Raw genomic sequence first — 24884 nt, forward strand, 5'->3', positions numbered from 1 at the left:
CTCTTATCAGAAGTGGCTTCAGCACCTGTGGCATATGTGGCTTGTTGAAATAGGCTTTGTCTCTTTTTTTTTTTTTTTTTTTTTTGAGTACTTCCTATGTGCATATACCACACCGGCACTGGAAGGAATATAGATAGAAACGAGTAAGCACGAACGGGCACTTAAAATGGCAGTGTGGAAATAAGGATGAGCTGACTTCTAAATACTATGTCAGAGTAACTTAGGTGCCAATGGAGGCAGAGCTCGGTGGCGTTCAGAGGAAGGGGTAAAAGGGAGGGGCTGACACTTCATGAGCATCCACCTTGCTGTCTGGACCTTATCTCACGTAATGTGCACTCTGACCCTGTGAGATGCCAGGCGAGTTCCCATCTTCCAGAGGCGAACCTGGGGGCTCAGAGAGGTTAGGTCACTGGCTCAGTGCTATCCAGCTGAGAGGTGAAGAAGCTAGAAGTCCAGGCTCCACCTGCCTGGCTCTAAAACTCTTTCTATGATGCCGAGCTGCCTGTTGAGGAAGAAGAAGGGATTTGTGGGGAAATCGACTCTTGAATTATCTCAGTGGTGGCGAGGGTTTATCCCCAGGAGGTGAATTTGATTTTTAGAAATTGTCGAAAATCTCTCTAGGCCGAGTCATTCAATGGATAATGGGATTTGAGGGGGGGTTTGGGGTTTTTTTTAAGTGGGACTGCAAGGCAGGAAAATTGTTTTATGCCTGTCTGCTGATAAACTCACTGGGAGGTGTTTCTCGAAGTCTGGTAGACAAACAACAGCGCGGGCGTGAGGTGTGGCTGGCACAGGGGTGTTTTGATGAGAGCCACGCCCTTTGCGGTGTCCGCTTCCCATGTGCTCAGCATCTATGTTTTCCTGAGTTATACTCATGCTTCTGGTTCTGAGGCAAGAGCTCATTTCATAGGAACTCCTGGAGGGTCTCCCAACTCGTTTCGATCCCTGTCCCAGATCCCCCATAGGAGCCCTTCATCTCCGTTTGAGGAAGGAGGGAACAGGCTGAGATGAGTGACCCCCCTACTAGGTGGCTCCATGATTTAGCAGTGAGGCCAGTGGGACCTTAGGGACACACAGCCTTGGACTCCCGCCCCTCCCCCTTTCTGGGGAGGGACTTAACAGAGGGAGGAAATTGTTTGCCATCCAGGGAAGTCCCACATGGGCACAAACCCCACCATAGGAATGAGAGTCAATGGGGCAGAGCAGAGTCAGTATAGGATGGTGGGAAGAAAAGAGGCAATCCTGGAAGGCTTCCTGTAAGAAGTGATGCCAAGAACCACTTTAGGGAAAGAAAAGGGAAGTTGGTACCCCTCAGTTGTCTTGATATCACAGTACCCCCAAACCTGGTTTCTAGGAGGACTTCTGATAATGTCACAAAGGGTATATCTGTGGGCCATGGATGATATTTTTCCCAGTTTTTACCTAATCTGGCTCTTCCTTCTCCAGACAAAGGTAGCAGGCTAGGAACTCTCCCTCCCACTGTTGTACAGCAGTCAGAACTCAGATTTTCAAGGGGCAAGTTATAAAAGCTCTCTCTGTGTAAGAGAGCCAGGATCTCTGCCTAAGAGATCGGTGATTGGCCTCAGGCTGCAGCCCAGTTTTTCACACGGGTGTATCATAATGGGCAGGTGGAGTGGGAGAGAGGTGGGAATTTTCCTTGGCTGCCACAGTTCCAGGGACCATTGATAGCATGCTTGCCATGATAAGCCCCAGATTCAGTCTCCCCTTATTCAGTCTCACTTTCCGCCAGAACCCAAGATACTCTCAGCTCCCTTCATCCCGACATGGAGCACGGACAAAGTCACTGAATGATGGTGGGTGATGACGGTGGTTTTGGAAACCATTCTGGCTTATACACACAGCCCTTTCTCCATCCATCCATCCATCCATCCATCCATCCATCCATCCATCTATCCATCCATCCATCCATCCATCCATCCCTCATTCATTCAGTAATTCAGGCAGGGGGGCTACAGAGGGGGCAGTTGATCATTCTGAGAAACTCCAGTAATTCAGGATGGTTAGAAGATAGAAAGGGAGGCAGGTGGTGACAGATGGCTGCCCAAAGGGGCCAGCAGGAGCCCGCTCACAAAGGACAGACATGGACCCGCTGGTCATGAGCCATTGCAAGGCTCTCTGAAGGGGAGCCACGTGGTTCTATTCATGCTTAGGAAAGATCCCTCGGGCTTCTGCGTGGACGATGGTGTGGAGGAAGGAAGTCACCCAGGGAGAGATGTAAAGGCTGATCTGAGCCGGAGGCCTTGGGCATTGTTGTTATTATTATTATTTATTAAAAGGTTGGCCCTGGGCTGCAAGAATAAAATGGAGGACCTCACTAAACTGATTCCATCACAAGACGGAAGCTCAGAAAATTGCTTTGCCTGAAGTCACAGAGTAGGTGTATGAAAAAGCTTCAAATAGGAGTTCCTGTTGTGGCTCAGTGGGTTAAGGACCTGACTAGTATCCATGAGGATGCAGGTTCGATCCCTGGCCTCGCTCGGTGGGTTAAGGATCCAGGGTTGCTGCAAGCTGCAGCGTAGGTCACAGATGAGGCTTGGATCTGGCGTGGCTGGGCTGTGGTGTGGGCCAGCAGCTGCAGCTCTGATGTGACCCCTAGCCTGGGAACCTCCATATGCTACAGGCGTAACCTCCCCCCTCCAAAAAGAAAGAAAGAAAGAAAAAGAGAAAGCTTCAAATAGTGCCAGGTCCTTAATTCCTAACCAGGACTCATGGATCCTCTAGCCTCTGCACGCTTGCTTCTCCCTCCTTCCCAGCAGGCCAGGGCTGCTCCTTGGCCCTCTTCATCCGATGAGAACAGAGACCCAGAGGTGGGGGCGTTCCAGGCTCAGTGCTGGCAGCCCGTCCCTGAAGCGGATGTCTATCTGAATTGCAAATTGAGCTGCATATCCTATATTTACCTGGCAGCCTGGTCCTATGGGAATCACCAAAGGCCCAGCCAAGGACACCGCCCAAAGGCACACACACCCCCCCCCCCCACACACACACACGACTGGACTCTGTAGATACCTACCTAACTCAGCCTCACATTTTAGATCTCAGCTCAATGTTCACACAAGAACCTGTTATTTGCTCACATTTCTTATATTATCTTCCATCACGTTCTGTCCCAAGCGATTGGATAGCGTTCCCTGGGCTGTACAGTAGGACTTCACGGCTTGTCCATTCTAAGTGTAATAGTTTGCATTGATTCACCCCACACTCCCAGTCCATCCCACTCCCTTCCCCTGCCCCCTTGGCAACCAGTCTGTTCTCTATAGGAGACCGACTTCGACTCCAGTTCTGCCCTGACCTGGCCCCTCTCCTTGTTACCCCGCTGCCATCTCACCCAGGCCTGGGTGGGATCACTGCCAATCCTTGAACTCTAGGCCAAGGTCACTCCATGGTTTTTTGAGTGCTGATCATGGAGATGCATCTCCTGTGGATTCTCTGTCCTCCGGGATCAAACTACCAGGGACTGTCCCACTGGTGTGGATTCCCTCACACTGAACATCTACGAAAGGCCCTGATGAGCAGAGGGGCTGCATTTTCACTGAAGGAAATATCATTGCACCCAAGAAGACCTAAATCTGCCAGGTCATCAGATGGCGGGTGGGGCTGGAGGGGACCGTGGCAATGTCCAGTCCAGGGATGGTGCCCATGGCAGACCCTGTAGGTTTCCAGTCCAACATCCAGTTTCCATTTCTTTACTACCAGAATCCTAATCTTTTTTCAAGGGGCAGAAAGGGACCCAGGCAAAATGCTTACTTCCCCAAACTCCCACTCACGCCCAGCTAGGGTCACCATGTCCTACTGTTTTGCCTCATGATACGTAAACAGAAGTCTGCTAGCAGATTTCCAGCATTAGCAGGAAATGCTTTGCTTTATGGATACAGGTATGTTTCTTTTCCCCTTTCTCTCTCTCTCTCTCTTTGCTTAAAAATGGACGTGGAGGGTGGCGGGCTGAAGAGGAGCAGCTCTCTTGCAATGATCTATAGGAATAAGATAACGATCGCAGCACTTTTGGCAAACATTCCCAGCCATCTACAGATACGCCCAAGGCAGACATCACAAATCAATCACAGCCCTCTTCCTAATGAGCCCAGACATAGCTGCTTCAGAATCTCATTCAACCAGAGCTTCAAGCAGCCCCTACCAATTGATCACAGCTGGCCTCTGTGTGAAATCCATTAGTCATATCTGAGCTAACCCAAACTTTCCTTTGAACCATCATTTTGAATAGAAATGAGCCTCCAGAGAAACAAAGAAATCTCCTGACACAAGGAGTTAACATCTCGGCTGGCCCTGGAAGCCAGTTCCCTCCCTCCTGATAAGCCTGACCCAGTGGGAAGAATATGCGTTTGGGGGCTGGAGAGCCCTCAGATCTTATCCAGACTGTTCCACTTACACACTCTCTATGTGCCGTTGAAAAGGCCATGTCACCTCTCTCTGGTTTTCTTCACTGGGACCTGGAGTTAACCAGCAGACCTCCCAGGCTGGTTGCGAAGCCCAGCTCTGTGGCCGAGGCATTGCACTTACAGGGCACTCAGTCCCTTCCCCGTGACTTTCTTCTCCCTTTCCTCCCCCTCCCCAGTCTGCAGGTCCACAGAAAGTGGCCAAAATTAGAGAGCACAACTGAGAAAACAGGGAACAAGATGGGTCTGATTTTCTCAAAATGAATTCGGCTCACTCCCAACCTGCCGCCCCCATGTATGAATTTGTGACTTTGCCAGAAGCGAGAAGGAGCTAATCCCCTGCTCAGCTGGGCAGCGGGCTCCCTGCCTTTGGCAGTTTTCATGGCAAGCTGGGGCGTGAAAAGTTATTAGGAAAGAAACAGCTCTTCCTTTCTTGCTATCACTTTCCTTCTGACCCCTGCATCTTTTAGAGAGATTACAAAGGGTACCTAACTGTATGCTTAAAAAAAAAAGAAAAAGAAAAAAAGAGTTAAATTGTCAGAATTATTGCCTGAAAGAGTTTCAACTCCTAGGCAATTTAAACTTATCCCATATGTTATAAATTTTTTTTAACAGAAAAGATGATCTGGCATAATGTGTTGGGGCTTAGATGCATCTGGCTGCATATAAAGCCCTTGAACATGGAACTCGAGCCCTTCATAGTGAACTTGAACCCTTCCCAGTGTTCTCATCGGCCACGGGGATGCTCTTGCTTACACACTTGCTCGTATTGGCCAAGGTTCTTGTACTTCTCCCTCAGTAGAAATGGAGAAGAGGCCAGACAAGAAATACATATAATTCTTTAAAAATAGAGAATGAATGATACCCTACCGTACAGCACAGGAAAATCTACTCAATAGCTTGTAATAACCTACGTGGGAAAAAAGGGTGGATATAGGTATATGTATGACTGATTCACTTTTCTGTACACCTGAAACTAACACAATATTGTAAATCAGCTATACTCCAAAAAAGTTAAATTTATAAAAAAGAAGGAAAATTTTGCCAGGCTTTATGAGGGCTCCTGTTGCAGCAGGAAGGAGTAAAGATAAGTAACAGTTTCCCTTGCCTGCTCCCCTGAGGGCACAAGAGCTGGTTCCTTGTATGGGTGAGGGTAGAGGCGGGTCCAGGGGTGGGGTATAGGTGGTTTTGCTCCTGGCACCCTGTTTTTATGCCTGTATCCTCAGAAGTAGAAGTTGGGTTTGTAGTCTTTTTTTTTTTTTAATGTATTATAGTTGTTTTACAGTGTTCTATCAATTTCTGCTGTACATCAAAGGAACCCAGTTACACACAGAGATAACATTCTTTTTTTCACACTATCCTCCATCAGTTTCCGTCACAAGTGACTCGATAGTTCCGTGCGCTATACAGCAGAATCTCAGTGCCTATCCACTCCAAATGCAATAGTTTGCATGTCCTAACTCCAAATTCCCAGGCCCGCCTACTCCTTCCCCCTCGGCAACCACAGGTCTGTTCTCCAAGTCCATGAGTATGTTTCTTTTCTGTAGATAGGGTCCTTTGTGCCGTATATTAGATTCCAGATATAAGTGATATCATATGGTGTTTGTCTTTCTCCTTCTGACTTCACTTAGTACGAGCGTCTCTAGTTCCATCTGTGTTGGTGCAAATGGCATTACTGTGTTGGGTTTGTAGTCTTTTGCGTCTTGTCCGTACTGTGCCCAACTGCAAATGCACACAGCTGTTTAGTCCCTTAGAGTTTCTTTGTGTTTTGTTGCTCGAGGGGACACTTGCCCAGGTATAAGCACTGCAGCCAAGGTCCCAGGTCCCAGCCTGTCTCATCGCCATGTGCCGGGTGCCATGCTAAACATTTCAGATGCCTTGTTTCTCTTCATCCACCCTTACCCCCACCAACTACTTCATTAGTTAGGAAGTATTACTATCGCTCTCGCCACTGAAAAAGAAGCTAAATAACTCCAACAAGACCGCACAGCTAGTAAGTGTCTGAACTGGAAATTGCATCTCAGCCTCACTGATCAAGAACCAGGGTCCCTCCAGCCTCCTTCACAAGATGGGTTTCAGATTCAGGGTGATAAAGTGCCTGAGACACTGTTGGAGTCCAGGAAATATTGGTTCTCTTTCTTCATCCCCCTTCTCAAGTCAGATTTCAGGTGGTGTGGGTATGAATGCATGAAAGTCCTGTCTACTGCCCAGGGGCTGACAGTTCCCAAGAACCTCTGCTGGGCTGTGCAAAGAAAGGAGAATGGTCCCGGCAGGCCTGGGCCAGAAACTCCAAAAAAGCTCAGCCCTCAGGCAAAACCTAGCTCCGTGGCACCTTGAAAAATGCTAATGGAAGTTCGAGTGGGGCCTCGGCTTGGATTCAATTTCTACCCACAGTCGTGGGCGGAGAGAACATCCCTACAAAAGCAGGGAGAATGAGATGGAAACAAGATACGTTATGTAAGTGCCACGTCTCGGAAAGTAAATGCAGGGTGACAGAGAAAGCCGTGCAAGTGGTGGGGGTGGGGGCGGTACAGATCCGACCGGGGCTGCATTTGCCTTTGACACTTACTTGGTGACGTTGGATGAGTTATTTCCCCTCGCTGGTCCTCAGTTCCATGTCGGTCAGTTGAGGAATAGGGAGGGGCGGTGGCAATTCCCTCGTCATCAGCGCTGGTCACCCAGAACATTCTGGAAGGAGCCACTGGTCAGCATCCATTCTGAATACTTACTCCCATGACTGCCATAACCAGTTAGGGGGTATTTTTCCTCTTACTCCGCATCCCAGAGTTGTTTGGGGGCAGAGCTCTTGGCTCCGTGCCTGGCACCTAGCAAGCGATAAATGTGAGAACACTGCTGGCCCCCTTTGAGCAGCCACCTCTCTCCAGCTGATGGCCCATCACCCCCAGGTGACCAAATCCTGCCCCCATAACTGATGCTTCTCCAGCCAGCCAGTCGCATCTAGGGCCTTGACAGAGACCTCGCAACCAGCTTGTCTTCCGGAAGACAAGTTCTGCTGTGGTCTCAGGGGGGAAATTGGGAAGCCAGCCCTGCAGGTTTCAATCTGAAAAGCATTAGTGCTCTGAACGACTTCAATTCTAACCAAGGAGACTGATAAAGCTGCGAGTACCCAGCAGACCCGGGGATGGGGAATTGCTGTCTCCACAGGCTCGATTACGGAGAATTGGTTCTCATTCAAGAGGCAGCTGGCTACGAGGGTGAGAAGCAGATTTATAACCTGGAAAGAGTGGTGGGGTGCCTGGGAAAGAAATTAGCATCATCAAACCTTAGTAAAAACCAGCCCGGAGTGAGCTGCTAAGACATGCCCAGAATTGTAGCAGGTGCCTTATTGTCAGAGACTTGTACGTAGTAATAGCATCAGCTACAACGGTAACGGTGGCAGAGACGGAGCTCGGCTTTGTGCCAGCCCCTGTCTAGAGGCCTTACTCATACTTTCTTCCACTTAATTTTTACATCAATGGTGTGAGGCCAGCATTCATTTCCCAGAGGAAGACTCTGGGGCCCCAGTGTTGCCGAATCTGGGCCTCTGTCCACCGACACTGAACTGAGTCACGGAGAACAGCGTTTGGGATGAAGTAGAAAAGAGTAGGTTTGTCGCCTTGACAGGCAAAGGGGGCCACAGCAGGCTAGAAACTGCGTCCAGCCCTGGAGGGAGTGGCGAGGAGGTTCAAGGAGCAGGGCGGGGTCAGCTCGGGGACCTTCTTCTGATTGGCTGATGGTAAAGGCATTGAAAGTCCATTCCATCATCCTCTGGCTCCAGGGGGTCTGGGGTCTACGCGCTTGTGGGCAGCATACAATTCCTCTCTTCTACCTGGTGGAGGTTTCCGTATCTGTAAAGCAGCTCAAAAGACATGGCTCAGAGTAGTGTCTCTCATCCTGGAGGAGGAAGTAAAGGTCCTGGACTTTGTCGAATGGCTAAAGTGTTATTATTTTGTCTCGCTTGACTGTTTTCCTTTCAGCATTTTCTCACTTCTCTGATTAAATTTATTCCTTATTATATTTCTATTCAATTACAGCTGATTTACAATGTTGTGCCAATTTCTGCCGTACCGCAAAGTAAATTTATTCTTTGAATTTTTTTCCTCAGACAAAAGGCAGACAGATCACTTTGCTGTACAGCCGAAATTATCACCACATGGTAAATCAACTATACTTCAATAAAACCTTAAAAATGGGGAAAAACAACAACAGTGTCGTATGGTCAGAGAAATAATTCAAAATAATTCCATTTGGCTGGAGCAGTGGGTAGGGAGGATGCAGTGAGGGATATGTTTGGAGAAATATATATTTTATTAAGGATAGCATGTGCAGAAGTTCTCATCATGGCTCAGTGGAAACGGATTTAATATCTGTGAGGACACAGGTTCGATCCCTGGCCTCGCTCAGTGGGTTAAGGATCTGGCGTTACCATGAGCTGTGGTGTAGGTTGCAGAGGTGGCTCCAATCCCAAGTTGTTGTGGCTGTGGCGTAGGCTGGCAGCTGTAGCTCTGATTTGACCCCCTAGCCTGGGAACCTCAATATGCCATGGATGTGGCCCTTGGGGGAAAAAAAAAAAAAAGAATAGCATGTGCTTATACTTTCCAGTAGGAAATGAGGACATATCTAAAGGAATTTTAAATAAGGTTAAAATTATATATGAATTGATGTTTTAGAACAAGAGCCAGCAAACTATAGCCTGTGGGCCAAGTGTGGCCCACCGGTTGGCCTTGCGAATAAAGTTTTATTACAACAACAACCACAACAAAAAGGCAGGTGAAGGACATGGGTGGGGGTCTGCTCTGGAAAGGTCCCACAGGGTCCTGCTCAGTCACACAGGGAAGTGAACAGTGACTCTGCAGGGCTGGAGCAGGGCATCTGGTCAACCCGATACCAAGCACTTGCTTGCTCTTAATTTCTTGAGAGATAAAGCTTCCATCATGCTATATTTAGTGGGGTGAAAACTAAGCTTAGGAAGAGGTGGGTGAAAGGAAGAAGAACCCAGGTCGCTGGTTTTGAAGAAGCCCAGCCAATCAGCTGTGCCATTTCATAAACTCCTACGTAAGGTCTCGGGTCATCCAGGGACCTTGCGGCCACCCAGTCCTATCATCTGACAGATGAGGAAACTGAGCCCTAGAAGGGGAAAGTGACGTGTCCGAAGCCACCTAGAAAATCAGTGCCAGGCGTAAGTCTGAAGCGTCGGCTTTCTGCCCCGGGGATGGCACACAGAAACTCCCCTCACCTCTCTGCCCACCATTTCTCATTCCACTCACAAAACAAAAACTTCTCTTGGATAGCAAACCATCTCTCGTTCAAACTCAAAGTTCTTTAGCCAGGAAAGATCCATAAATTTGCCACATCTCTCTGGATAGGTGAGGGTGGTCCATGGATCCCGAACATTGCATGCAAATGTGTGTGTCTGAATGAAGGCTCTGTGAATAAAGGCGTTCCCGCTTCAGAAAGGAAGGGCACTGCCACGCATCTCTGGTCCCCGTGTTCGTTTGGGGGCCCAGAGCAGTAAGACTTCAGTGCATGTTGTTCAATTGGAGGGGACTTCAAAGCAGCAGAAAGCTCGCCTGTCTGGAAGCGGGTTTCCCTTCCCAGCATCTTTGCGAATTCCAGGGAAAAGCAGCAAGTGTAAATGTGTGTTATCATGAGTCTCTTTTGAAGTATTTTGCCCTGAAGCTCTGAGATTCGAGATCACTTTCAGGATGAAAACCAGAACTCCGCATTGTGTTCTAAATTAAACTGTTGGAGTCACTTTTAAAAAGTCTGTGTAACTTTTTACAATAAAGAACGCCTTTAGCTATGACCTCACTTCTAAGAGAATCTATACAGATGTTACGCTGTTGGAGTTAATTAGAACTAAATCACCGAAGCTAAGGTCCATGGGTTAATTATCTCAAGATTGGCGAAGAAAATTCTACCACCTATGGCAAAGGTTACAATCTCGAGTAAATGAACAGTTTTCAGAACAAATATTCTAATAAAGTAGTGTCTTAAAATGAATATGTATAGTCTCAAAGTTACAAGTCAGTTGGCTTTAGAACTTCTATTTACTTATTTTTTGTCTTATTGCCATGTCTAGGGCCACTTATGCGGCATATGGAGGTTCCCAGGCTAGGGGTCTAATCCTAATCAGAGCTATAGTCACTGCCCTACACCACAGCCACAGCAATGAAGGATCCAAGCTGCATCTGCAACCTACACCACAGCTCACGGCAACAGCGGATCCTTAACCCCCTGAGCAAGGGCAGGGATCAAACCTGCGACGTCATGGTTCCTAGTCAGATTCGTTAACCACTGCACCACAATGGGAACTCCTAGCGCTTTCACATGTGTGCCTTGAACCCAAAGTCAGAGACAGGCACTCTGCGTCACACCCCACGACTGGCTCTCATGCTGATTCTTGGATGGATGAGTCTGGCAGCCTGCTCCAGGGTAAATAGCAGCAAGGATTTGTTGTTATTGAACAATGATTAATAACCATCATAAGCAAAGCTGGCCAGGCCTCTGCAGACTTAGGTCTGTCTCCGTCAGTGTCTCTACCCATGGATATTTAGAGTTTATGACCATGAAAATCAGCGGAGCAGTAGCAGACGGCGTGGCAGACTGGGGAGGAGAGGCTGGCTTTTTATATTAACACCAGGAATGGGAGTTGCCATCGTGGCTCAGTGGAAACGAATCTGACTAGCATCCATGAGGATACAGGTTCCATCCCTGGCCTCGCTCAGCGGGTTAAAGATCTGGCGTTGCCGTGAGTTGCAGTGTGTGGTCGAAGATGCGGCTCAGATCCCGCGTGGCTGTGGCTCTGATGTAGGCTGGCAGCAACAGCTCCGATGTGACCCTTAGCCTGGGAACCTCCATATGCTGAGGGTGCGGGCCTAAAAGACCAAACAAAACAAAACATCAGGAATGAGCCAACACTGTTCAGACTTTTGACTCATCTCATCATCGGGGCTCAAATGGGAAACACAGAGCTTAACGCTCAACATATAACCTCATTTTGATGAACGCTTACTTTTCATCAGACTTGGCTGAGAACCATTCTCTCCCCCGAGGGGAGAAAAATACTGGTGCATTTCAGAGCAAAATTCTCCATTGCCCCTGTCAGACAGACAGAGGAGGCCCCCAGGAAGGAGGTCAACCCTTCGCTTGACACCCAAGTTTGGGTATAAAGAGCGGAGACTGAAAGGTCAAGAAAATTCTGAATTCTGCAGAGATGTTAGCTGCTGTCATTGCCTCTCACCTTGTGCCTAGTGGGAGGGGCCTCACGGAGACCACTTGGAAAGTGGTCCTGAGGGAGCCCCCTGTGGCAGGGGGGCAGACCCCCCCCTCCCGAAGGGCCCCTGCCTAGAGAGTGGCCCTCGGGAGTGTAAGACCCCTCCCCAGCAGCTCTGCCAGGGAGGAGCCAAGATGGGATGCTCACAGGGCCCACGTGGGAAATGCATCATCCACATCAGAGAACCACGGGGTCGGGGGGCACCCCGGGACCTCAGCAGTGTGCCTACAGGGAAGTCCTGTCTTGACTCGCCTCCGACCCCGTCTTACTCCAAAGCAAATCTTGACAGTACACCACACCAGGCAGAAATGTCCTCGTCCCTAACCCATTCTCCCAAAATGTGCTCTTTCTGGCTGGACCAGGGGTCATCTGGAGAGGCAGAAATAGAGAGGGGCCCAGGCACCACCCCAGGGTTCCGGGGAGGCTAGTGAGAAGCTTCAAGGTCAAAGTTTTAAGAATTACAGGGGATTAGACAGTTTATCACTGGAATCGAACCTATTTTGAGACTCGCCGAGACCAAAGGACTTTTCATTTCCTGAAAGTGACAGGAAATTGAGGGACCTGCCCGGGATATCATCTCGGGGTGGGGAGAAAGGGGTGATAAGGAGTTGGCCAGACAGCCCTGAGAGGGAAAGAGAGAAAGTCGTTTTATAATCGCGCCCTGTCGAGCTCCACTCTGTCAGCATCGTGGTTACTCTCTTCTGCCGCTCTCTGTCCCCCAGGAAGCGGGTGTATCTTCGTGAGGGGTGGGGGTGAGGGTGGGGAGTGCCAACACTGGTGCTGGTTGATACCAGTTTGATAGGCAGGCAGTTTTATAGGTCAGTGTCCGATGATGCTGAGACCAATGAGCAGAAGAGAGAGTAAAGGTCAGAAACAGTGGATGGAGGAGTTCCCGTCGTGGCGCAGAGGATAACGAATCTGACTAGGAACCATGAGGTTGTGGGTTCGATCCCTGGCCTCGCTCAGTGGGTTAAGGATCCGCCATTGCCATGAGCTGTGGTGTAGGTTGCAGACGCGGCTCGGATCTAGCGTTGCTGTGGCTCTAGTGTAGGCCGGCGGCTGCAGCTCTGATTCGACCCCTAGCCTGGGAACCTCCACATGCTGCAGGTGCAGCCCTAAAAAGACACAAAGAAAAAGAAACGGTGGATGGAGATGGGAAGGGGAAACTTCCGGCCTGCAAGGGCACCGATGGAAGCGACAGTTGGGTTCCATCACACACACTGCTGAGACTCGGGCTGCTCTGGGATGGTTTTTGTTTTGTTTTGACTTTTTTTTTTTTTTTTTCTCTTTTTATGGCCACAACTGCAGCATATGGAAGTTCCCAGACTAGGAGTCGAATCAGAGCTGCAGCCACCAGCCGACACCACAGCCATGCTGGACCCATTAATTCATTGAGCGAGGCCAGGGCTCGAACCTGCGTCCTTGTGGATACCCACTGAGCCACAATGGGAACTTCCAGGATGGTGCTTTCTCTAAAGAGAGACTCTTCACCTAGCAAAGGCTTGAGAAGAGGGGAGAGGCGCCATCCTCGGGGTGGAACTGATGCAAGAGAAATCTTCCAGCACAAAACGATGAGCAGAGCGGCTGCCGGGAGGGGGGTGGGGCTGAAGGGCCCTGGCGAGAGAGGCGGAGGGGCTGGGGAACTGCAGTTGGCCTGAGATGTGTCCTCCACAGGCTGGCCGGGGCTTCTGCTCTACGCTGTCCTCACAAGGCAGGGGGGGCGGGGGGGGGGATGCAGGAGCAGCTACGATTTGGGATGTGTTCCATGACTGTGGCAGAGCGAAAAGGTGTCCCACACCGGCTCCTAAAACTCCCACCCTAAGGGACACCTCTCTCTCGGACTTGGAGACGGAGAACTGGGAGACCTCAGGGCTACGGATGGGAGCTCGCATCCCAGGGGAGAACACGCTGACCTGTGCGCCCTGAGCCACCCTGAACTCAATGAGAGTTCTGCAGACATTTATTGAACACATGTATGCATCCGGCAGGCGAGAGAATGATCAACAAATTACATGGTTTCTGACCTCCGAGCAACCACAGTCAGAGAGACATGGACCCTGAAAACTCCTTCAGATAAATTGAAACTGAGGGGTTGCGTGATTGAGAGGAAAGAGCTCCTGAATGTGAAATCAGAGAGCCTGATTCTGGGTCCAACCTGATTGGGTGACGTTGGCCAAGATTATTCCTCTCTGTTGGCTTCTCTTTCTCTGTTTGCTCATGGATCTTGTCATTGCAAAGTCCAGAGCCCAGTGCCCCGGCTTAGTTAAATCAGAGAAAGGCAGTGGAGGGACAGGAAGATATCTGATGGAAGCTGAGGCCCCACAGGGGAGTAGATGTCACAGCCTCAGTCTCTGCTGCTCCCATCCCTCATCCCTGCTTCTCTGTCCCACCCGCAACTTTCTTTCCCCACTGACAGGGCTCCCCTACCAGCTTCAGGGTCTTTACCCCAACCGGGGCTGCTCCAAACGGGACCCCAGAGGCCTCCTTGGCACAAATCTGGTACCTCTAAGACCAACGCCCACAGCTCACAAACCCCAGGGAGGGAGAATGTGATTGGCCCAGACGGAGCCACGTTTCTGTGGCTGGTCCAATCAGCTCTGGTCGGGGGAGGTTCTATCCCTGGCCTCCCTCAGTGGGTTAAGGATCCAGCGTTGCTGTGAGCTGTGGTGTAGGTTGCAGATGCAGCTTGGATCCCGAGTTACTGTGGCTGTGGTGCAGGCTGGCAGCGGCAGCTCCAATTTAACCCCTAGCCTGGGAACTCCATATGCCACAGGTGCGGCCCTAAAAAGACAAAAAGAAAAAAAAAACTGGGCAAAAGACCTGAATAGTCACCTCACCAAAGAAGATATATGTGCATCCACGGTCTCTTTGTGTCTCGTGGTGGCTTGGTAGCCTGCTGCTTTTTGTCGTTGCGTAATAGATCAGTGTAGCTGATGAAAAAGCTCATGAACAGATGCTGAACATCCTATTAGGGAGGTGCAAGTTAAAACAAGAAGGCGATACCCCTACACCCGTTAGAAGGGCTAAAATCCCGAACGCTGACCTCAGTCACCTAGTGCTGGTGACACGGTGGAGCAACAGGAACTCTCATTGCTTGCTGTTAGGAATGCGAAATAGTGCAGCCACTTGGGAACACCCTTTGATGGTTTCTTACAAAATTCTGCACTTTCCGTGTCCCCCGGGAGCTGTGCTCTGTGGTGTTTACTCAAATGAGCTGAAAACTTATATCCACATAGAAACCCACACACACATGTTTATATCAATTTGACTCATCATTGCCCCAAACGGGAAGCAACCAAGATACCCTTCAACAGGTGAATGGATAAACTGTGGTACAGCCCGTACAATTGAATGTTATTCAGAGACACAAAGAAATGAACTCTCAAGCCAGGAAAAGACATGAAGGAACCCTCAATGCCGATGGCTAAGGCTAGGAAGCTAATCTGAAAAGGCTACATAGTGTATGATTTCCAACTATAGGACATTCTGGAGAAAGCAAAGCTATGGAGACATCGAAAGCTCCATGACTGCTAGAGGTTCTGGGCAGAGAAGTGAGTAGGTGGAGTAAGACGGGAGCTGTGGGGTCAGGGAGACTGTTCTGTATGATATAACGGTGGATACATGTCATGACACATTTATCAAAACCCAGAGACTGTCCTGCACAGAGGAAACCTTGATATAAGCTGTGGACCCTAGTTCGTCATAATGTCTCAGAGCCGCATAAATTCACCACTTGAAGGTTTGCAGCACCTGACTCTGCTGGAAAAGGAGGAGGAGCCTGAGGTCTACCCATTCTGCAAAGCAGTTCATGCTGCCCTTTGCAGCTCCTCTACTACGCCCTCTGCTGGTGGAATTGTTTCTCACCTGCCCTCAAGTCATTCTGTACAGGAACAAAGGGAAACTAAAAATCACACAAATTCAGAACCTGAATCCTAAATAAACACAAACATTATATGAAAGAGTTGAAAAGCAGAAAAGATGGAGGAGTAAGGGTTGGAGAAATGTGTGTGTTTATATTTTAGGAAATCAATGGCTTTAAAAACACTGATGTCAGCCCCAAACTCCGTCCTTGGGCAAATTACTCCCTCAAACCTCAGATTCAGTAACAGTGAAAAGGGGCAGCCTGGCTACTCGATTTTCAAAAACCTCTCCACAGCTAACCTTTTTGGAAATGGCGATAGTTTCTGCTCCTTCTCGAAGGTGGCTGAAAAAAAAAATTTTTTTTTCCCCAAAAGAAATCCAAATGTTTCATTTCTCCCTACACCTAGTTTCCCCCAGGCAATTCCTGGAGTTGCCACTAGATGGCGGAAAGAGACCACTATGGTGCTAGATCAGGGCGCCTGCAGATCTGTCTGCAGCCAAGGCAGCGGCAGGCTAGCAAGCCACCTCCTGCAGGCATCTGATTAATAACAGGGCGGTAATTATCTTTACACAATCCCGACTGCAGCCCTGTTGTAGCCTAGCTGTTAAATTAAACTGCACAAATAAATATGCTGGGCAACACAGCCTCCCCAGCAGTCCCCACCCATGTGGCTTCCAACCTCATATACATATCAAAACACAAACTCCACCCTCCCACTTGCCTTCATTTTCATAACAAAAGCCCCCCCCCCCCTCCCCAGCAACCCAGACTGTATTTAAGTAGCTCTGTGAAGACTGATAACGCTATTACTTTATTTCCCCTAGTCTGGCTCTGGGGATATCTCCAATCTGTTTCCTCTAGAAACTGGATGGATGGGTTTTATTAGGAAGAGGAATCAGCCCATTCCCTACTACTACCCCTGCCCTCCACCAGCTGCTCTAAGCTATGGAGACGGGGAGGAGAAACCTGTCCGAAGACTCCAGAAATTGACCATCAGTCCTGCAGTGTTGTTAGGCCAATGGAGCAGTGCCCGATGTCTCAGTGGCCTTGGGTCAAAATGAAGCACACAAGAAAATGTAAAAGCCACGCAAACAACCCTGACATCAGATGGATGCATTTGGAGAGGGTGATGTCACCGGCTGCAGTTAGCAACTGTAGGGCACTGGGGCACTAAGTCATTTTGGTGGTGGGGTGGCCTCCGGAGACCGTCTTGCCCCAGGTTTCAGGGCCAACTGAGTGCCTGCCATTTATTTTGCAAAACGCCTCAGGTGGTGTTGCCGAAACTTGGCCACCTTGGCCACCGATGCCAAATAGAAACGTGGAGATGAGTGGTTTGGGTGAAGGAGAAAAAGAAGCTTTTATTGCTGTGCCAGGCAAAGGGGGCCCCAGCAGGCTAATGCCTTAAAGACTGTGCCCTCGGGTGGGAAGAATTGCAGACAGTTTTATAGTAAAAAGTTGACAAACGGGCTTTCAGATGGGAATCAGGATTGGGGCAGACATGCCTCCTTCTTTCTTTGGGGGAATCTCAGTCATCAAAGCGGGAGTCAGATCTCGGGGTGATCATGACAGCAGTCTTCTGAGTTATTGCCCAGAGTAACAGTAACTCGTGAAAAGGGCATATGGATCAGGGATTAGAACAAACTGGGAAAGTTCCTGAAAAGCATCTTGTGCTAATAATCTTTAACCCACAGGCAGTTGTGCTCAGGGAGCCTCATCTTTAGCTTACGGGTGATTGGGTTTAGGGAGCAACGAAGCCCAGGAAAAGGACAAGGAAGGACTCGAAGATGCTCAGTTTTAAAGTATTCATCTTGGGAGTTCCTGTCGTGGCGCAGTGGTCGATGGATCCGACTAGGAACCATGAGGTTGCGGGTTCGATCCCGGGCCTCGCTCAGTGGGTTAAGGATCCGGCGTTGCCGTGAGCTGGGGTGTAGGTCGCAGACAGGGCTCGGATCCCGCGTTGCTGTGGCTGTGGTGTAGGCCAGTGGCTATAGCTCTGATTAGGATTAGACCCCTAGCCTGGGAACCTCCATATGCTGCGGGAGCGGCCATAGAAAAGGCAAAAAATAAAATAAAATAAAGACCAATAAAGTATTCATCTTGTGACCTGAAGCTTCGCCCTTGCTTGCCATCAGCCTCTACTGCAGCTGCAGAGTTCAGGGCGAAGGCCAGGAGGGAGGCTCTCCCCACTCTGGGAAAACTAGAAGAACAGGTCTTCAGACAGATATTTTTAGCTGAAGATTTTTTGAGCCCAAGTCTTGCATCTCCTCATATCTAGAAAACCTAAAACTCGTCCCTGATACTGATGTCTGTGACTCGCAGCAACCTTCGCCAGGCCAGCAGCAAACTTGGTAAAACACGTGCCTGGGCTGCGTGCCCCTCCCCCTTCCCTTTGAGGACTCAGATCTTGAGTAGATCTTTGTAGTGGACAAAACAAAAGGTGTCATCTGAGCACAGCCACTCCCACTCCCAAGGGTGGGCCAGTGAGCCCCGACGGACCTCAGGAAAGAAACAAAGACTAGGCAGGAGCAGCCGAGGGGCTTATCCAGCCCGCCCAGACCTTTGCATCGTCCCCTAGAAACTGCTTTTCTATAAATCTTCTCCTGTAAATCCGGTTCTTTGTAGATCGTTTGTTTCTGCTACCTTCCCTTTGTGGCAAAAAAACCTCGTCTATCCTAGCGTCCCTGCCTCGCCGCCTCAGAGTGATTTCTCAGGGCTCCCTGAGATGCTGTCTCCTGGGCTGAGGTCCTAATTCCACCCCAAATAAAACCAAACTCTCAACTCTCAGGTTGTATTTTTTTTTGCAGTCGACCATTTCTTTTGTGTGTGTGTCTTTTTAGGGCGCACCTGTGGCATATGGAGGCTCCCAGGCTAGGGGGCCAACCGGAGCTGTAGCTGCTGGCCTACACCATAGCTCACAGCTACACCGGATCCTTAACCCACTGAGCAAGGCCAGGGATCGAACCTGCGTCCTCATGGATGTGAGTCAGATTCGTTTCCGCTAAACCATGATGGGAACTACAATTGACAATTTCTAAAAGGAGCATAGCTTTGCTCTTAGGTGTATAGTCTGTTTACATCGTTATGGGTAATCCCTTGAGAGGGAACCAGGACCCCACCTGGCCCCAGGCTGTGCTGTTGTTCCTTGACTGGTCCTCTCTCTTCTTTGCATCTCCTTCCTTCCCTGATCAGCCACGGTCTGAACCCTGTCCCTTGGAACGCAGGGACGGTCACAGAGGCTGAATGAAGTCCATTTCCCAAAAACAAGAGATGGGGGACACAGGAGGCGGTTGTGCCCTGGAGCCCCACGGGCCCTGCTCAGTTGCAGGAGGGATACATCTGAATTTGGGGGAAGGGATCCACTGCCTTCATCAGGCTCTTGAGCTGGGAGACCTGTCATCTCGTTCAGTCGTTTAAGGATGAGGAACCAAAGTCTGGGGTTGGAGGGGGGGGGTGCCCTGGGGGCTGGGAGCCCCCTGCAGAGTGGGACGGACTCTCTGGATCTCCTGATCCCACCGCATCTGTCTGCCGCCTTTCGTTTGACCTCCTGAGCCTCAGTTTCCCCCTCAGGAGCCACCCAGAGACACACATCACAGCCTCATCCTCCAGTCCTGGCGCTGGGCCCCGCCGCAAACAGGTGTTAACAAACAGAAGTTAAGAGAACAGGTGAGGAACATAGAAAAACAGGAAAGGGGGTGCTTAGAGCAAAGAGAGAGGCGGGGCCCTAACTGAGGTGGGGGAATGGGGACAAGTCCTGCCCGAGGAGGGGGGAGCTCCTGGCAAGTCTCACCTTCAGTTCAGCCTTGCCCTCGGCAATACTGAAGATTCCAGGGAGCACGCGGCTGAGACCCGGATCCTGTTCGCCACTAGACGTCTGTCTTTAATCCACACTGGCTTGGGATGGGCCAAGAAATCAGGACAGCCTGAGCGGAGCTAAGGAGGCTGGGGACGAGGGTGGAGAAAGAGGGGAGGGGTTGACCTCTGGCTTCCTGCTGTGGAGCAGGGGCTGTGATCCTCCCGGCCACACTGTAGAGAGATGCCAGGCACCCTGCGCCTCCCCACTGAGCTCTGTGGAGTGGGAGGAAGCCCTGGACGTGGGCGGAGGGGAGCCTGAGTGTGGTCCAACTGCTGGCAGCCCGCTGCCTTCCACTCCCCGCAGAGGAAGTGGGCTGGACTAAGCAAGGATGGGGGAGGGAGAGAGCCCCCCTTGAGGGGGGTGGAGAGGAGGAGGGAGGGATGGGGAGCTGTCGGAAAAAGAATTTGCCAGATTCAGAGCAGGAAAAGAAAACTGTATTGAGGCAAGAGGAGCTGTTTACACAGCCGCAGGTGGACTTCCGGAGGATCAGGGAGAGCTGAGCTCTGGTCTGCGGTCCTGTCTACTTTTATAGCCCAGGGAGAGGCGAGGTCTCGCGATACGCCTGCTGACCTGCTGATTGGTTGGGGAAAGAGGGCTCGTCCCTTTCACTTGCTGGTTGGTTGTAGCATAGAAGGCTCCCATAGGGGCAGGGTGAGCAGTGGGCTACTTAGCTTCCCGCGTAGAAGGCAGGAAGGAGTAAGCCAGGTTCCTGGGGGTGAGGGAGGGGCATTATAAGGAGTCGGCTGGGGCCATGGTAAGGGTTTGGTAATTTTTATCTTGGCCTGACGTTTGGAGTTCTGTCTCCTTGAAGGGGCCTCGAGGTCCCACAGGAGCCTGGCGGAAAGGTCTCCCCAGGAAGGAGAATGGAGCCCCTCCTCCTGCTTTGAGTTCCAGAAGGACGCTTCAGTCTTGCAGCCCAACCCTGGGGTTCCTTCTGCCTCCCCCCTCCCGGAAGCAAAAGAAGAGACGTGTGGAGGGGGCTTCAGCCTCCTCTCTCCTTCCAAGCACCAAGGCTGCGCCAAGGGCTCCCTCTGTGCCTGGGCGCCAGGCACTCTGCTGCCACTGGCCTGTTTTTCCTGTGAAGCCCACGGTGGAGGGAGGCCCCTGGGGGCTCTGGGGACTGTTGTCACACAGCACTGCAATCCCTCCCCGTCCAGATCCCCCCGGGGTTCATGCATTTATGCATTCCACAAATATTCATTAAAATTCTGCTGTGTACACAGCATTACACTAATCACTTAAGAGACACAGAAAAGAGGAAAAGGACATCACTAAGCCTTGTGTTTACCATCCTGGAGCCCCAAGGCAACTCGCAGATCAGGAGGCAGCTGCTGTTTCATCATCAAGCTGGAAGAGACCCCAGGGGGTCGGTCCCGCTGACTCCTGGCACCCAAGACTGGTGGGGACGAGGAGACCACAAAGGGCAGTGTCTTGCCAGCCCTCCACCCCCATGCCCAGATCAGGTCATGAACTTGGGTCCAATTTTTCTTTCCTTTTATATCAGGAAGGCTTGCTTTAAAATACATGCTGCCGAACCTCAGGCTCTGTCCACCGGTGCTGAATAGAAATGTGGAGACAGAGTTTTGGGTGAAGGAGAAAAAAAATAGCTCTATTGCTTTGCCAGGCAAGGAAGGTTCACAGCAGGCTAGTGCCTTAAAGACTGTGCCCCTCTTGGGAGAGATTGGGAGGTGGTTTTATGGTTTGGGGAGTGGAAAATAGGGCTCCAGATGAGGATCAGGGTAGAGGCAGGCTGGCATTGTTTTTCAAAGCTGATGTTAGGTGTCGCAGGACTGGTTCTGGTGGTCCTTCTTTCCTGAATGGAGAAGGCTTCTTTAACATCTCCTATTTGTTGGGGGTTTAGTTCTGCAGAAGAGCTCAAAGCTACTGTTCTGTGTATCCCTTGAGGAGGGGCCAGGACCCTCCCCCAGGCTGCGCTACTGTTTCCTGACGATGCTTCCTGCCTGGTCTCTGCATCCCCTTCCTTCCCTGATTAGCAAAGGTTTGAACCTGCTCTTTAGAACTCAGGGAGGTCATGGAGTCTGAAGCTTATTCCCTAAAAATAAGAAATGGGGGGACACAGAAAGGCTTGTGTGCCCAGGAGCCCCACAGGGCCCTCCTCCGTTGCATAAGAAGTGTGTTTCCCTTTCTCGGGATCCTCCCCCAGCCCTATGCGTTAGGACAGGGGCCGTGTCCCCTCTTGCAGAGGCTCAGCCAGAGGCCAAGAGACTCCCCTGAATGGCTCAGGGGGAGACAGCTTCCCTGCATGAAGATGGGGAGGGGGAGGGAGGGCCGGAGCTTGGGACCTGAGATTATAGGGCTCCAGACCTCGCAAGTGGTGGTTTGAAGGGGCGAAGCCCAAGATGAGTCCTTGGGGAGGCTGCGGTGGGCAGGCCCAAGGCTCTGGGAGCTGAGGAGGCCCATGGCTAGAAGGGAGAGAGAGGAGGGGAGTGGCCCCGGGGGCTCGGTGGTCTGAAGGCTGGGCTGTGCTGTCAGAGGGAGCGGGTTCAAAGCCCAGCTCTGGTGGTGTGCAGGGTGTGTGCCCTCGGGCAGGTGGCTTCCCCTTGCTGAGGCTGCACTAGCCATCTCTGAGATGGGACCGAGGGCCACACCGCCCTCCCCTAATGGTGGCTGGGGGTCATGTGCGAACGCAGGGTGTCCGGCTCAATTTAAACACTCAGGAACACGGGCTTCTTTCACTGAAATGGAAGTGACCAGAGGACGTGAACAATGATGTCCAGCAAGACCCACCTGTCAGAGGCTGGCTTCAGGGACCACAGGGCAGGTGTGTTCAGAGAAGCCTGTAGTCATGACTCTGGTACCTTCTGGGCCTGTGACCTTGGAGAAGTCACTCCCTGGGCTTCTCTTTCTTCATCTCCAGGTGAGGGGTTGGCCCAGATCCCTCCCCAGGATCAGACAAAATGCAGGGTACGTGCACATGTTACTGTGAGTCTGGAAGGGGCGGGTGGCGTGCCATGTGGCCTGCGGGAGAGCAGAGTCCTAAGACTGGACACCTCTGAGACTGAGTAAGACTCTATATCCGTAATAGGTTCACAATTCCTGTGATCTATGCAAGGAGCCTAAGAGAGAGGCCAGACGGGGATTAGTTTACCCTCTGCCCAGAGAAGGACATGTCATCAGAGAGATCCGGGAACTTGGCCAAGGTTGCAAACCAGGGCTTGAACGCTGAGCCCGTGACTCTAAGTCCAGGGTGTTCTGTTGTTTCTTTAAACACCTTTATGGAGAGAAAAAGTCCACACCACACATGGACAGTTCACCCGTTCAAAGAGTATACAGTTCAGGAATTCCCGCTGTGGCTCAGGGGTAACAAACCTGACCAGCGTCCATGAGGATGTAGGTTCAATCTCTGGCCTCACTGAGTGGGTTCAGGAGCCGGCGTTGCCGTAAGCTGTGGTGTGGGTCGCCGATGAGGCTCGGATCCCGTGTTGCTGTGGCTGTGGGGTAGGACAGCAGCTGCAGCTCTGATTGGACCCCTAGCCTGGAAATGTCCATATGCTGCAGGTGCAGCCCCCCTCAAATAAAAAATAAATAAAATAAAGAGTACAATCCAGTGGCGTCAGTATCCTCAGAGTTGCACAACCATCAATCTGGGACTCTTCATTACCCCAGGAATTGCTATTCCCCTTAGTTACTATGTCGCATTTTTCTTCCCCCCGAGCCCCGGGCAGCTACGGGTCTATTTTCCATCTCTGCAGATTTGTCCCTTCTGGGCACTGCATATAAACGGAGACGTACACTACGTGATCCTTGGTGACCGTCTCCCTTCACTTAGTGCCATGTGATCATCAAGGCACATCCAGGCGTCACCGGTGTCAGAACCACATCTCCTTTCTTGCTGAATCGTCCTCAATGTATGGATCGGCCACACTTTCTCTCTCCTTTCGTCTCTCTCCTTTCGGACATGTGGCTTGTCTCCATTTGGGGCTGTGACGAATACCGCTGCTGTGAGCCTTCAGGTATGAGTTTTTGCGGGGCCGTCTTTTCCGTTCCCTCAGAGATCCCTCGAGGGGAAATGCTGGTTGGATAAATCCATGTTCAACCTTTGGAGGGCCTGCCAGATGTTCTCCAAAGGGGCTGCACCATTTTGATGCCCACCAGTAGCGTGGCGAACGCTCCAGGTTCGCCACGTCCTCACCGACGCGTCTTAGGATCTTCTTGATTGCAGCTCTGCTAGTGGGTGTAGAAGGGCCTCTGATGGCCCTTTCCCTGATGGCTAATGACACTGAGCATCTTTTCAGGTGTTGGTTGGTTATTCGCATATCTTATTACATCTGTCTATTCAGATCCTTTGCACATTTTACTTTTCAAGATTTTTTTTCTATTATAGTGGGTTTACAAGAGTCTGTCAATTTCTGCTGTACAGCAAAGTGACCCCATCATATATATATATGATGAAAAGAATATATATATATTCCTTTGCTCACATTATCTGCCATTATGTTCCATCACAAGGGACTAGATGCAGTTCCCTTTGCTAATCATATGTTTACGTTTTATTGAGGTAGAGTTGATTTACAGTGTCGTGATAAATTTCTGCTGTTCAGCAAAGTGTTTCAGTTATCCATGGACACACATCCATTCTCCATCAGATTCTTTCCCCACGTAGATTATCGCAGAATATTGGGTAGAGTTCTCTGTGCCTTTGCCCATTTTAAAATTGGGTTATTTCTTTATCCTCTTGCTTATATGTTTATACCGTCTCTCTACATATCAGTACCTATAAATATCTATCTATAGAATGTATAAGACATAGGTATCATTAAAAAAAAAAAACTATGTATACTCTAAGCCTCTCTTTATGCCAGAATCACACTATCTTGATGACTGCAAGTTTGTAGTAAGTTTTGGAGTAAATCAGGAGGTTTGAGCCTCTGATACTGGGCTCACGGCAGTTGTGTCTGACCAGATCGGGAGAAAACGGCATTGTCTATCACTGTCAGTGTTGTCAATAGCAACACAAATATTCTAGAAGCCAAGGTAGATAGCTCAAACTCCCAGCAGTGCCCAGGAAGACTGTTCAGTGCTGGCTCCGGGTCCTAAGGACTCTTGATCACCCAGCATCATCGCTATCTTATCTTTATATCCCTTCTCAAACTCTTCAGAATCTTGAGTTTTGAATCCACCATTATTCTGCAGCTCAGCCTGCAGATCAGCAGATCAAGTCAGCAGGCTCGGGAGTCCCCATTGTGGCTCAGGCTCCTCGGGTTAAGAACCCAGTGTAGTGTCCATGAGGATGCAGGTTCGATTCCTGGCCTGGCTCAGTGTGTTAAGGATCCAGGGTTGCTGCAAGTTGTGTGGCTTGGCTCTAGTGTTACTGTGGCTGTGGCTGGCAGCTGTAGCTCTGATTCGACCCCTAGCCCGGGAACTTCCATATGCTGCGAGTACAGCCTTAATAAGAGGAAAAACAAAACAAAACAAAAGCAGCAGGCTCACATGCATAAAGCCTGTTAGTGTCCACACCGC

At 50.4% G+C, this 24884-nt stretch overlaps 1 protein-coding gene across 1 annotated transcript in view; it reads left to right on the forward strand.

Moving 5' to 3' along the window:
* Window positions 1–24884, forward strand: part of LOC100627824 (acid-sensing ion channel 2) — a 391320-nt gene that overhangs the window by 365486 nt on the left and 950 nt on the right. The gene's annotated exons all lie outside the window — the stretch shown is intronic.

The sequence above is a fragment of the Sus scrofa genome, chromosome 12 (genome assembly GCF_054392235.1).
Source record: "Sus scrofa isolate SSC_HxYL_T2T_F1_AM1 chromosome 12, Sscrofa_HxYL_maternal_Yorkshire_Landrace_v2.0, whole genome shotgun sequence".
Lineage (NCBI taxonomy): Eukaryota > Metazoa > Chordata > Mammalia > Artiodactyla > Suidae > Sus > Sus scrofa.